This window comes from Solanum lycopersicum, chromosome 9, assembly GCF_036512215.1.
Source record: "Solanum lycopersicum chromosome 9, SLM_r2.1".
NCBI classification, from domain to species: domain Eukaryota; kingdom Viridiplantae; phylum Streptophyta; class Magnoliopsida; order Solanales; family Solanaceae; genus Solanum; species Solanum lycopersicum.
The window spans coordinates 52344275-52360020 of NC_090808.1; the positions used below are offsets into that span (position 1 = coordinate 52344275).

General features: G+C 35.2%; 1 long non-coding RNA gene across 1 annotated transcript; it reads right to left on the reverse strand.

Moving 5' to 3' along the window:
• Positions 1–11984: 11984 nt before the first annotated feature.
• Positions 11985–14843, reverse strand: LOC109121138 (uncharacterized). The gene is made up of 2 exons (XR_002028529.3): positions 14638–14843; positions 11985–12161 (listed from the first exon to the last, which is right to left on the reverse strand). It is a non-coding gene; the product is annotated as an uncharacterized lncRNA (long non-coding RNA).
• Between the last annotated feature and the right edge of the window lie 903 nt (positions 14844–15746).

Here is a 15746-nt window from a genome sequence, read left to right on the forward strand (position 1 = left end):
CTCATCAAGAAGAACTGGATCCCAACGAATAATGTAGTTTCCATCCCCATGGTATTTTTTGAGCATACACACATGAAATACCGGGTGCACTCCTGAGAGTCCTAGAGGCAATGTCAATTCATAAGCCACCTCCCCCACACGCTTCGGAACATCAAATCACTCAAAGTAAGCTTACCTCGCTTCCCAAATCGCATTACCCCTTTCATGGGTGAAACCTTCAGCAAGACTTGTTCACGCTCCATAAAATCCATGTCCCTAACCTTTCGATCTGCTTATTCTTTCTTCCTGTTCTGAGCTGCTAGAAGCTTCTCATGAATGAATTATACTTTATGTAACGATTTCCTCAAGAGATCGGTAACCCATGGTCTCACTTCAAATGCATCAAACCAACCAATGGGAGACCTACATCTCCTCCCATACAGTGCCTCAAATGGGGCAATATCAATACTTGAGTGATATCTATTATTGTATGAAAACTCTACTAAGGGTAATCAGTTATCCCAATGACCACCAAATTCTATCACACATGCACGAAGCTGATCCTCCAACACCTGGATCGTTTGCTCAGACTGACCATCGGTCTGAGGGTGAAATGCAGTACTAAGATCCAACCTAGTACCTAATTTAGCATAAAATGTTCTCAAAAACATAGAAGTAAATTGCGTACCTCTGTCTGATAAGATGGAAAGTGGAACTCCATGCAACCGAATAATTTCTGAGATATAGAGTTTGGCTAACTTCTCTGCAGTGTAAGTCACCTTGACCGGAATGAAGTGAGCAGACTTAGTTAATCTGTCAACGATTACCCAAATAGAATCAAACTTACCCAATGTCTTTGGAAGACCAACCACAAAATCCATTGCAATTCTTTCCCATTTCCATTCATGAATGGGAATTTTCTGAAGTGTTCCCCTGGGCCTCTGGTCTTCATACTTTACCTGCTGATAATTCGGGCATTGGGCAACAAAATCAACAATGTCACGCTTCATTCTACTCCACCAAAAATGTTGCTTTAGGTCACGATACATCTTGGTTGTACCAGGATGTATAGAATACCTTGAACTATGAGCCTTTGTAAGAATAGTGTGAATCAAATTATTAACATGGGGCACACAGACCCTTCCATTAATTCTCAAAACGCTTTCTTCATCAATTATTGCCTCTTTAGGCGTTCCTCATAATACCATATCTCGAATTCGTCTCAGCTTCTCATCAGTAAACTGTTTTCCCTTAATCATGTCATGAAAAGAAGATCTTGCCTCCACACAGGCGAAAAATCCTCCCTTCTCTAGTACTTCCATCCTCATAAAGACATTAGCAAGAGTTTGAACCTCTCTAGCCAATAGGCATCAAGAAACCTGTAAGTGGGCTAGACTTCCCATGCTCCCTACTTTTCTACATAAAGCATCTGCCACGACATTAGCTTTTCCTGGGTGATAAAAAATAGTAATATCATAGTCCTTCAGTAGTTCATCCACCTCCTCTGCCTCAAATTCAAATCTTTTTGAGTAAAGACATACTGTAAACTACGATGATCAGTATATAATTCACACTTGACCCCATATAGATAATGTCTCCATTGCTTTTATGCAAACAAAACTGCAGCCAACTCCAAATCATGGGTCGGATAGTTACGTTCGTGCACTTTTAATTGCCTCGAAGCATAAGCAATTACATTCCTCTCCTGCATTAGCACTGCACCCAAACCAGAATAAGATGCATCACAGTAAACAATGTTATTCTTACCTTCCATTGGCAAGGTAAGAATTAGTGCAGTAGTCAACAAGGTCTTGAGGTTTTGGAAGCTTTCTTCACATTCGTCCGACCATACAAATGGATCATTCTGCTTAGTCAAATTTGTCAATTGGGAAGCAACATAAGAAAATCCCTTGACAAATCGACGGTAGTAGATAGCTAAACCAACAAAACTCCTTACCTCTGTAACATTAGTAGGTCTTACCCAACTCTTCACTGCTTCGATCTTAGATGGTTCGACGATCACTCCATCCTTAGAAACCACGTGCCCAAAGAAGGACACTGAATTTAGCAAAAACTCACACTAGGAGAATTTTTCATAAAGCCTTTTCTCCCTCAACATTTCCAGTACAATTTTCAAATGCTCCTCATGTTCTTTCCTGCTCTTTGAGTATATCAGTATATCATCAATAAATACAATAACAAAGAGATCTAGATATGGCTTAAAAGTCCCGTTCATCAGGCTCATGAAAGCAGCAGGGGCATTCATAAGCCCAAAAGACATTACTAAGAATTCATAATGCCCATATCTGGTTGGAAAAGCAGTCTTTGGCATATTTGATGCTCGTATCTCCAATTGATGATAACTAGGTCTCAAATCAATTTTTGAGAAAGTAGAAGCACCTTGTATCTGATCGAACAAATCATCAATGCGAGGAATATGATACTTGTTCTTAAAAGTTACCTTATTCAGTTGCCTGTAGTCTATGCACATCCGAAAACTTTCATCCTTCTTCTTCACAAATAAAATAGGAGCACCCCAAGGGGATGCACTTGGTCTAATAAAACCTTTACCTAACAACTCCTAAAGTTGGGCCTTTAACTCCCTTAACTTGGTTGGAGCCATTCTATAAGAGGGTATGCAAATGGGGCGAGTACCCGGCTCCAAATCAATAAAAAAATCAATATCCCAATCTGGTGGCATACCAGGAAGGTCTGCAGGAAACATATCCAGAAACTCACGGACTATCAAAATAGACTCAATCAAAGGTACTTTGGAAGTATCATCCCTGAGATGGGCCAAGAAAGCTAAACAACCCTTACTAACCATCCTTTTAGCACGAAGAAAAGAGATAATACGAACTAGGGTGGAAGTATAGTCGCCCTCCCACACTAACGGATCTGTCCCAGGCTTGGCCAATGTTAAAGTTTTAGCATTACAATCTAAGATTGCAAAATTTGGAGAAATCCAAGTCATACATAGAATTACATCGAAATCAACCATCTCTAGAATAATCAAATCTACATGAGTATTGCTCCTCACAAAAGTCATAAGACAAGACCTATACACCTTCTAAACTATCACAAACTCACCAATAGGAGTAAAGACACAAATAGGCATGTCATGCAAATAAGAATGTAAATCAAGACCAGTAGCAAATGAGGAAGATACATATAAAACTGTGGATCCAGGATCAAATAATACAGAAGCCATGCAAACACAGACCAAAAGATTACCTGTGATAACAACATCAGATGTCTCTACTTCAGACCTTCCGGGGAAAGCATAACAATTGGCCCTATCACCTGTCTGCATGTTGCCCTTACCATGTTGCGCTGCAGTAGTTCCAACTTGCCCGCCACCCCGACTAATTTGATGACTACATTTACCTTGACCACCACGTCCTCCAGAATGGCGGCCCCTACCATGACCACCTCTTCCTCTAGCTATTGGGGGTTGGTAAATTTGTTTTGGATAATATTTTCTAATATGTCCAGTCTCTCCATACCCATAACAATTCATGGAGTCAAGCATAGGTCTCTGTGAGAATGATGAAGTCTAGGAGTAACCTCCAAACTCAGAATAATGTTGACTGGTCTGCGAAGGACCCCCAGCTACAGCCTGTAGTGAAGACTTAATAGGACGGGCTGGGTAACCTCCTGAACTCTGCCCTCTAGAGTAAGAACCACTAAACTCACCTCCCTTACGGAACCTGTTAGATATGACGCCATGGTGAACTCGTCTGGCTTCACCCCCTCCAGTGCTATCCCAAAATAAACCACTTCCTGAAAGGATTTTGCTGCAGTAGCTACCTGTAAGGCTGGGATCTACAAATCTGACCTCAATCCTTTCACAAAACGGTGAATCCGCTCTTGTGGACTGAAGAAAAGATGGGTGGCATACCTGGATAGTGCACGAAATTTAGCCTCATAAGAAGTAACAGACATCCTGCCTTGTTCTAGGCTCAGGAACTCATCTCTCCTCTTGTCCCTCAAAGTCCGGGGTATATACTTCTCCATAAATAAGCTAGAGAATGATGCCCAAATCATAGGTTGTGCCTATGCTGGCTGACACTCAACATACGACCACCACCACATTTTGGCATTCCCTTGAAACTAGTAGGTCACAAACTCAACACCGAATCGTTCTACTATGTCCATCTTATATAGCAGCTCATGACAATCAACCAGAAAATCATAGGCATCCTCAAAATCAGTGCCCTTAAAGACTTGAGGTTTCAACTTTAAGAATTTAGTGAAAAGTTCATGTTGATCACTCGTCATTATAGACCCTCTAGTCAATCGACCAAACGTGCCTACTTCCAATGAGGCATCCATGCGGGGAGCCACAGCAGCTGCATGTTGTACTCACGGAACCTGAGTTGCTGGTGCAGAAAACACTGGAGGTGTTTTGCCCTTATCAGATAACCCGTTAAGATAAGTAAGAACCTGGTTAATTATCTCTGGGGTAGGCTGGGGTGGTAATTCCTCATCTTGAACCTTCTCGTTTTCCCCTTCTTCACCCTCTCTCACTACCTCATCAGTTTGTGGAGGAGTTACTGCTCTATTACTAGCTTGACCAGGTGTTTGTCCTCTACCCCTAGAGGGCGTTCTCCTGTGACCTCTACCACGGTCTCTTGCCACTGCTCCTCCTCGACCTACAGCCCCAATGGTTGTCTTAGATGCACCCTGTCATGCCGGTGGTTGTAATAGCACAGTTGTTGCTCTAGTTCTTACCATCTGCGAAATAGAGTGAGGATGTTAGATACCAATTTATATCACCTAGATTCTAATTGGATCCATGTAATAGCACGAAAAAGTTAGACTGGAGTTTTCCTAAAGTCCTATAGCCTCTCAAGGAAATGTAAGGGCGTCCCCCTACCGTTCCTCAATACTCTACTAGACTCGTTCATGTGTGATGAGACCAACGAACCTAACTCTCTGATACCAGGTTTGTCATGACACAAAAAGAGCCGCGAGTGGCACCCACACTTACTCTCCTAGGTGAGCGAACCAATAAATCTAAACCCCAACATTTACTAGTAGTTCAACTATGAATAACAAAAATAATGCGGAAGATCCAAAACTTATTAACGTAATCAATTAAATAAACTTTTAAAGTTTAATATTTATTTATCCCAAAATCTTGAAGTCATCACACCAAGAACATCTATCCTCAAATTTCTAAATCTAAGAGTAATTAAGAAGCTAAAATAAGTAAAGAACTAATCCATGTCCGAACTTCAAAGACATCAAGACATGAAGGAAAGAATCCAGTCCGAGCTAGGAATAATAGCTCACCCGGAAATCTGATGTGCTGGAGACTGGCTAGAGTTGAGGGCGAGTCGAAGTCGATGGTGCACTTGCTGCACTCCACAAAACAACAAGAAGAAAATACAAGTAGGGGTCAGTACAAGGAACACGTACTGAGTAGGTATCATCTCCCAACTCAAAATAGAAAGCAATATATGCTGAATAATAATATAAAATCAACCACAATACTTATCAGGTGACAAGCAACAAGTACAAGAACCATTGGCAACAACACCAAGCACACCTATGAGGACTCAAGCCTCCACACCATACTCATTTGGGAAATAGGTTCTTCAAATTGGAGTATATTAACCTAATTCAAGATTCCTTATCTTTATTATTATCGTGTCGGAATGTGACACTCCGATCCCATATACCGTGTCGGAACGTGACACTCCGATCCCCTAATACGTGTCGGAACTTGACACTCCAATCCATTTATCTCATTATCTTATTTCATCAAGTCTTCTCTATTTCAAGGCTTCTTCTTAGTAGAGAGGATTTAAGATTGAAGATTTTCAGATACTCATCATTCTAACCCACCAAGTCACACAATCAAAACATATAAACACACAATTAAGCACATAGAAGACTTTACAATACCACCCAATATATATCGTTCACTATTTAGAGTTTATCTATCATATAGAAATTAAACCATAACCTACCTCCACCGAAGAATCGTGATGAAGCAAGCTACCTTCCCAATGTCTTTGTTGTCCTCTTCGTTCTTTCTTTCTCGCTCGTTCTCCCTTTCCTGTTTTTTTTTTATTTTTCTTCTTCAGATTCTTTTTTCTTTTACCCTAATTATCATATAATCAATTATAAAAGATGATAAAAGTAACTTACTATTTATTCCCTATCGTCTTCTTTAACACCCAAGTAAATAAATTATTAAACTTACCCCACTAATTTCATAACTATAATCATGAATAGTCTGAAACACCCCTTTAAAACTTTTAGCGGAAGTCTGACCAAGTCGGGGTTACGCAGCTTGTGACGGTCCATCGTATCTACGACGGTCAGTGCTGCAGTTCCGTGGTGAAGTTTAGAGAGTCAATCCCAGTACCTAGATTTCAGAGTTAAAGTGTTTTGGAATGAAGGCCTTCGACGGACCGTCGTGCCTATAACGCTTCGTCCTACCTGTCGTCGAGGGTAATGAGGAGAGCAGCAGAAGAAATTACACAAGTATGGGACGACGAAGTCCATCATGGTCCGTCGTGACCATGACAGTTCGTCGCGTGATCCGTCAACCCGGTCAGTTTTTATCAAAAATAGTTCTACTGCTTGAAATAACTAAACAGGTCATTACACCTTCCTGGTGATTACATATATAAATAATACTTAATCAACATCTCTCTATCCCTTTTGATTTTTAATCTTCTAAGCAAAAGATTGATACCTGCTTAAATCTATATAGACAATTCTTGCTTTAGGAGATGCACAATTTTTTTTGAGATCTCAATCAAAAATTATAATCTTGGGTCAAGAACTTCTTGATCAAGAAACTATCGATCTATTAGCATTATCTCCAACACCGGGGAGTTGGCTAACAAAAGCTCTATATACTCCATCTCATACATTCTTCATATAAAGTATTTTTGCTTCACTCGAGGTGATCAAATGTCGTGTCCTATAAACATTCGAGTTCAAGTGATTCTTTAGTGTCACTATATACCATCTTCATGAAAACCTATAAAAATATAACACAAAGTCAACTTTAAGATCATTGAGAAACAAAAAAACTATGAAAAATAACCCCTATAAGAAAAATAAATGAAAGTTAAAGCACAACAAAAATTCATATCAAAATATTTCAAGTCTTGGAAGCTTCATATCAACGAAAGAACACACGAACACTCATCTTATTTCACTAAGAAAATGTTAGGTAGGTAAAATCATTTCATATTATTATGATTGAAGGGAAGCTTTGTTGGTGATTCATATTCTTCTTCAACTTTGATGAAGAATATGAAGCACCAACAAGGTTTCCCTTTAATCCTAACAATGTCAAACAATTTTATCGTTACGATATTTTGCTAGTAGGATCATACAAGCTTTCATATACTCTTTGCTTGATATGAAGATTCCTTTATTTGGAATATCTCGAATTATAGGTTTATAGCATTTTGACTCTTTTTTTCCTTAATTATTGGATATTTATCGCTCTTGTAGGGTCCTCAAAATTTGAGAGTTGACTTCTTGTTATGTTTCTTAGATTTTGTATGAAGATGATGGTGATATTGAAGAATTATTTGAATTCGAATGTTTGTCGGATAAGATATTTTATTCTACGTTTTGTTTTAGATTTCTCTTTGTTTTATAGATCTTAACCTACAAAGATAAAATAATGAATATTTTCACCTAGTTCAAGTTTGCAATTACTGAAATCATTTTATATTTAGTAATAAAATAAATAAACATAAGAAGTTTTTTCAATTTTTAGATTTTGAACATGAAATCAAAAATTTTACTAGTATTAAAATTAAAAAATCTTAAAAAATATATGTAATATAATGCTAATCAAAAAAGAAAAAGTAATTATTGTAAAAAAAAATATAAAAGTAAACTTTGAATAACTTTTCCTAACGTTTTAATCATAAGACACTTTTTGGACTCTTTCAAGTCTTTAACCTTATCAAGAATAAGCAATCTAGACTTTAACTATTTAGAGGATTTTAGAATATGATTTTATACTTTAAAGAAAAGCAAATAGGTTCTATACAGGTATATCACAATTTGTAAAACGTTCGTCAAGGATCACAAACTAGCTAGATCAATTTCTCTTAGAATGTTCATGAATAGACAAAAAGATAAACTTAAAACTGATGTTAGAATTCACAAAAAACAGTTATAGAAAGAACAATATTATAAATCAAATTGAGAAGAACAGAAGGGGAAAACTTGAGGACAAAATTGAGCAAATAATTTGTTCTTTTTTACCTATAATCATGGTTGAATTGGAGGGGAGTCCAGGAAGGCAGGAAGGACGAATTGGCACTATTAGAATTTTATTATTGTACTAACAATGAATCCTAGAAAAGGAATTTAGAGGAAGAATGGGGGAATTTTGTTCCTTTTTTTAAGACTACTATGTGTAATGAGTTTCTTGCTACACACATAGCACTCTTTCTGTGTACATTCTATACTTCTGCCTATGACAGGATGTATATAGTCGGATCTTGATGCATTTTACGCTCTTATTTTTTATTAGATAAAGAGATATTTAATTCTTTTTTTACCTTTGACTAGATGTATTCTTGTATTGTGATTATAATACGACAAATGATTTGTGTACATTCTACACTTTTATCTTTGACTAAATATATGCACGTTAAACCCTTCTTTGACCTTTAACTAGATATATTAATATAATTAATGGTAATTTTCCATTCAAGTATCAAAAGGCTACGATATATTGTTGTTTCAATATAATTAATGGTCATTTTCAATTTAATACCAAAAAGTTCTTATCATTTTATTAATGGACAATTTCCATTCAATACCAAAAAGCTCTTTTCATTTTATTAATGGTATTTGTTTTTTCATTCAATACCAAAATGCTCTTTTCATTTCCATAAGTATTTTGTGTAAAAAGTATTTTCTCAAGAGAGTAAAATTTATGACCTTTCTCTCTACATGACTATTCTGAAATTTTTCACTATAATCGAGGTCAATCTCCAAAGAAGTTTGTAATTGTCGTTTATAACACCTTAAGAATTGTTTCCGATTGTTTTGCCTCTATTCTCTTAATATTCGATAGCGCTACCTTATAAATGAATTCCTAAGCATAAACAAGACAACACCTGTAACAATCAGAATGTAGTATCAATCAAGATCTTATCTTTGAACTTCTCCATAAAAAAAAATAGCCAACAAGAACTAAAATACCCCTACATAACAAAACTACAATAATCAGACTTAACTGTAACAATGTTGTTTGTTTCAACACTTTTTTGAATTTATAATGATGGGTTGTTTTACACTTGTAACAATATTAGACCAGTTAAATAATATAATTTGCCTATTATAGAAAAAGTTATTCAAAAATAATTTTTTTTATTTCTTAATTTTACAAATTCAATAAAATGAACTTATGTAGATTTTTTCCCTAATAGTTATGTTAAATCTCTTTGAAAATTAGGTTCATTCAAAACGGAAAACTTTCTCCATAGAAAAGGTTAATTATAAGTGTTGATACATCAATTTTAAAAAATAATGATAACTTCATCACACTTTGTATAAAAAAGAAATTCTTGATTGATCTCAATTGAACTAAACTTTCAACTTCAAAATATACATGTTATCATCTTAATTTGGTTTAAGTTGACTTCATTTAACACTCCATAAAACCTCGAAAATGCACATCTAGAATACACTCTCTTAAATGAGTAGGTAGATGTGCATTTTAGAAATTATTTGTAAAGTACACTTATATTAAATTGAAGTATCTTGATAATCAGTGGCGCAACTACAGTCGGAAGAACACCTTTAGTTGGAAAATTACATTATATATAGGTCAAATCTTACTTTATATTGGTATATATAAAATATCTTAAACACTAGTAAAACAAAAGGAGACCTACAACACAATGAAAAGGGTATATATATATATTTGAGACTTACTAGCTATCAGATACAATACATTGCTGTAATTTTTTTTAAATGTCTAAATTTGACGTGAACTACTTGAGCAGTATCTTGGTTACAATGAAATGTAAAAGTATACAAGGGATGTAAGATTGAATCTAGAGTTACTTTTTCTTAGCTTTATTATTCAATATTTGACATCCTTAATGACATTTCTTATTATGTCTCTATAAATGTCTACACGCATCTATTATTATTTAAGATTAAATCTACCACTTGCTTGTTGTTATGCATGTTAATCAGAAAAGGAAACTTATCGTAGACATTATCAGTTGGCTTATGAAAACAACTTCATAAAAAAGAAACACATCAATCAGAAAATTAATTGATATTTTTTGTAAAAATAACATGCTTATAAAAACGGATTCAAGAATAAAATCATATATATCAGAAAATAACATAATAAACGTACTTATATTTCAACATTACATATGATTAATTCATAAATTAAAGTTGGTGTACGATTAGTATATTCTTTTTAATGAAAAATATCAGATTATTGAAATATACATGCTAAATACTAAATACAAAGCACTTGATAGTATTTCGTCCTATGTCTGTTCCCTTATATAAAAAAAGTAAATTCATGTCATAAGATTAACTTTTAAAAATGTTGGGTTCATGATTCAAAATTAAAGGTGTTCAATATAGAATTGACACAGTTAATTTAAGATTTTTTTATTCACCTTTTACCATAAAAAAATCTAGTAATTTTGCTTTTTTAAAGCTATAAAGTAGCTAAAGACATGTCATTCAGAAAGAAATTTGTAGCTAAAGACATGTCATTCAGAAACAATCTATATGCTTTTAGAAAATACATCAAGTGACACTTACATTTAATCGATTTTTCAATAAAATATCTTAACTATGCGGGCGTTCTATTCAGGGGCGGAGCAACAACCTATGAAAGGTTGTCAGCTGACCACCCTTCGCCGGAAAGTGAAATCCTATGAATAGGCAATATAATATTTGTTAATTCGTTATATAAATCAGTGGAGGTTGATAGTCCAGTGGTAAGTGTGTTTAATTCAGTTCCAAATATCTGTTGTTGATTATCTGAGGCAATTATACAACAACCATTTTTAATTTAAAGAAAAAAATGGGGAAATGAATATGTAATTTTATTTCAAACCCACTTGTAATAAATATATTGTACACCCTGTAGCTTAAAAAAAATTACTCTTTCAATTTTGAAAACCCTTTAAATTTTTTTAACTCCACCAGTGATTCTACTACTCTGCTAAACTACAATCTTAATATGATATTATAACATAGTCTATTTGACATAACGAGAGTGTGCATTCTCTTAAAGAGAGTGATCAACATAATATAACTTACATAAAATAATTTTGTGGGTCAAAAAAATTGTTACTTTACCATAATTCTTTTGTATAGTTTAAAAATTATGAAATGTTGTGGCTATAACAACGTTTCAGAACTTACAAATTCATAATTTTTTATTCAAAATCTAATGTGTGAATTCACATTCAAAATTTGTATATTACGATAAAAATTGGGATAGAAGGAATAATATTTATTGTTACGGACATGCATGATGCATAACTTATGCAGCAATGTAATATTTGCATACACCGAGTCCATCCGTAGATATAGGATAGTCACCGCTAAAAATTAACTAATTTTTCCCTGAAAATTGGAAAAGGGTAAAAAATATTTCTGAACTATGCGAAATCAATTACTTCTGTCTTCTGTTATATTTTAGGATTCTAAATACCCCTTCATTATTAAAATAGATCACAAATACCTCTCAAGAGTTAACACCCATAACTTTTAATGACGTTGCTAGCCATATGGACTTGTTCTTTGTTAGGACCGGGGTCTAGACCCCAGACTAGACCAGCGTCATTGACCTCTCAGAGATCGCAGACAAGCGTATATATGTCGTCGTTACTTCATCTAGGCTAATTTTTGCGGAAAACTTGAACTTTTGTTTAATTAAATTTTAATTTGGAAAACATTGATCTCACATAATACTATCTAGGTACACTCATAAGCATTCACAACAACCATCTAACTCAAGATAATCACATGAAACATATAGTCATGAATATAGTGTTGCCAAAATTGCACCAATACAACGTCTGAAAGTAAATACAAAAGAAACGCTAGTTGAACATACTCCACTAGCTCATGCCTAGTCTATTGCATCCGGGTAACTTCTGCGTCGATTTGTAAGATCTAACGTCCAGCTGCACCTGCACCTAAAAGTAGATAAATGTATGGAATTAGTACAGAGTTGTACTAGGTATGTGTATATGCAAGCACACACCACGGACATGAATGATTTAGAATATCTCTCTCCTAAAAATATGAGTTATAGAAAGTCAAGTAAATGGACTTGCCAAAATCGGACTAGGAAAGTCATGCCATGAGAGTAACATGCATAACCATGCGTATCATATTTTACACAACACATAATATATAGCATATAGAACTTAACATATTGCATATAGCACATATCATATTTCAATTAATTAGTTCATATGTCATGAGACCTTGGAATTATGGACTTAATATTCAGACTTCCCAAAATGAGGGCTCAACAAATGGGACCTCAACTAGGGAGCCTTCTCTAGCAAACACTGAGTCCCTTTCATTCATTCATATATTCGTAGGCTGGTGTGAACACCAGCTATACCTGGGATGGTTTTTAATACTCTCTTCGGGTTCACTGTGCATTGAACAAGAATGGCGTAGTGTCATTACATGAGTCTAGTTCACCTCTTGATTATCCTATATAAAATCCTTTGGTATCATTCATTTCATTTCTTTCATACTTTGAGGAAGTTCAATTTTAACCGACATAGATCATGTGAGAATCATAAAATTTGATGTCTTCCTTACACCCAAAGGAGGTGGAGTCAATGGCCAAGGTGAAACAAAGAACATACGTAGCTTGCTTAGGTGGAAACTACTGGCTAGTTCCTATGTTGTAAGCATAGTTCAAAGACTAGGAGATTTAGGGAGACCCATACCCGTCTGAACGGACAGTCTCATCTCATGAGAATTATACGAACCTCTGCCTTCCCGAAAGAAGGAATTGCAACTCATATCTAACCTATCGGTGCTCAGTATGAAGTTCTATTACATTCATCTCATACATCATAAAAGTTGGCTTCTAGAATGAGGGTATCATAGCTCATTAGATGATTTTTCATCTCACCATTTCGTATAAAGTTTGAACTGTTCTTACACTTACATGTAGAGTGTGATTGACACTTGTATCTTAATATTCAATACTCCCTTAGGTGAGTACTTTTGGTGACCTTATATAGGCGTAGGTAGAGATTGTCTCACATGCACTAGCCACATATTATGGTGTCACCCTGTTCTTTATTAACATATTATTGTTTCATCTTAACTCACCTTTCATTATTTGTTCATCGTATAACATAGATATGCTTTCTTGGAGTTTACATTGAGGGACATCAATTCTAGGCGTACTTACCGCTTTTCTCACTTTGACTAGCCAATGCTCATCTAGCCACTCTGTTTTGCTTATTAATCTTTTAGTATAAATATACTCCCGTAGAAATTTCATTTAGTGAACTGATTTTTAGGGGTAGATCCAGATTGTCTTAAACATTTCGGCCTGGGGAACCCAAGATCAAATACCCAGGCCCACATCCTTTTCTTTTTCTCTCATTACTTGATTCCTTCGTTTAAACTAAGAGGGTGTGGGATCGAACCCCCAAAGCCCCATTTTAGTTTTATCCTTAATTCTCTTCATTCAGCCTAGAGGTTGTGGGTTCGATACCCACATACCTCATTTCATTATTTTTTTATTTCATTTTTCTCCTCTCTCCTTCACCCATCCAAGAGGTTGTGGGTTCGAACTCCACACGCCTCACTTCTTTTTCTTTCATTTTTCTCCTAACTTTTCACTTGAGATTTCCCCCTTCTGAATCCCCCTCACCTCTTTTTATTATTTCATTTTTTATTACTTGTATATGGTGAGGTTTTGGGTTCAATCCCCACTTACCTCATGCATTTTTTAAAAATAATAAAACAAAAATTTTTAACACTAAGCTGCCGAAACAAATTTCCAGAATGCTTGAAATTTGTTTACCTTTTCGCAATCAATTTTCTCAACATTTATATTTTACATTTAGAACAATTTTCATGTAGAATCTAGTACATCTTTAGGTGAGTTTTCATGGTTAATTTTGGTAATTTGATCACCTTTTTGCAGTTCATTTTCTCACCCTCTTTCACGTTAAACGTCAAGACATTTCGAGTAGTTTTTAGGGAGATCTTTAGTTGCATTTTCAAGGTTATTTTCAGTCAAGAATTATCATTCAATTCAGCAACTTTGACCTCATATGAACGTCACATTTTTAACATATTCATACACATAAAATACAACAATTTAACATGTCAAATTTTATGCTTCAAGTCAAGACGAAAAGCTCAGTACACACGTGCAAGCACAAGTTAGCATATCACACATTTTCGGAATTACTTCTTTCATTTCTACATAATTCTGCACACATTCAATCACATAATAACAACCAGCCCTAAAAAAAACTACCAAAAGTCATACACACACATACTTAAATCTTTCAAAAGATCTAATGACAGGGGCATGCAACGGGGACAACCTTAGTTTTTGATTGTGAGTAGTCTTAACCTTAGGGGTTTCATGGGAAAGGGACCAAGAGGGAATAGAACCCATACCTGAAGTCGATCAACGATGTTCTTATGTGCTGCAAAAATCCCCACTTAACGAACGTCTCACCACCAAAATCAGAAGCACAATCCGCCGTGAAATTAATTTTCACATTTTGTTTATAAACTTATTTTACTTTTGATTTTGAGGGTATCAAGTTCTTAAATGTAGATGAACTTTGTCATATTTTTGTTCTGTTCTTTTGTTTTACAGAATGTTGAGTGTGTAAATAAGGTAAGAGTAGAGAGAGAAGTGAGAATGAGTTAGCTTAGGATTAGGAGATTAGGTGGAGACTTAGTCAAATTAGGATTTCTCTTGATTGTTTAAAAATCATATTTTTTCCAAAGGTTAAGCGAAATGACCAGTACGACCTTACAAAATCAAATTATAATCATCAATTTAATGCACCTAAATGTTGCTTCCACCAAGGCTCGAACATGGGTGAAACCTAACTTGCGAAAAAGGATCAATATCGTCCAACCCTACCCGAATTACCCCTCCTCTTTAAAATAATTATTTAATAAATTAAATAATAAGGGTAATTACAATACTACCCCTATCTTGGAAAAGCTCATTTTACACCTAGACCCTCTAAACCTATGATTACTTCATTTAAGTCCGATAAAACTAATCCGGGTGAATCTCTTCAATTCGGGTGCCCTACAAGACTGGTTCTCACCTTTCCTATCTCAACTAACTCACCAAGTTGGTTCTCTGGGCTAGTGCATAGGTTCTGAGTTCTGGTTCTACGCGCAACAAGTCGTGTGAACCTGGTCTAATCCATGCATTCTACGTACGTTTAAGCATTACTTACCATAGTTATTTTCATGTTGTTACATCCCTCCAATTGAGCTGCCAATTAGTGGAGGGACATTAAATGACTAGTCATTGTTCTTTTTAGGCATAATACATAAATGTGCCATTTCACTTTCTTCAACTTTGGATTTGAACAAATAGACACTTAAACTTATATAAAGTTGAACAAATTGACACATCTGTCCTAAACGTTTTTTTGGTCCTCCGTGGTGTCCTAAATGTATTGTGCCATGTAGTACGCATGTGTTTATTTATTTAAAAGTTAGATAGTTAAAGTGTTTGTTTGTGCATTAATAATGTT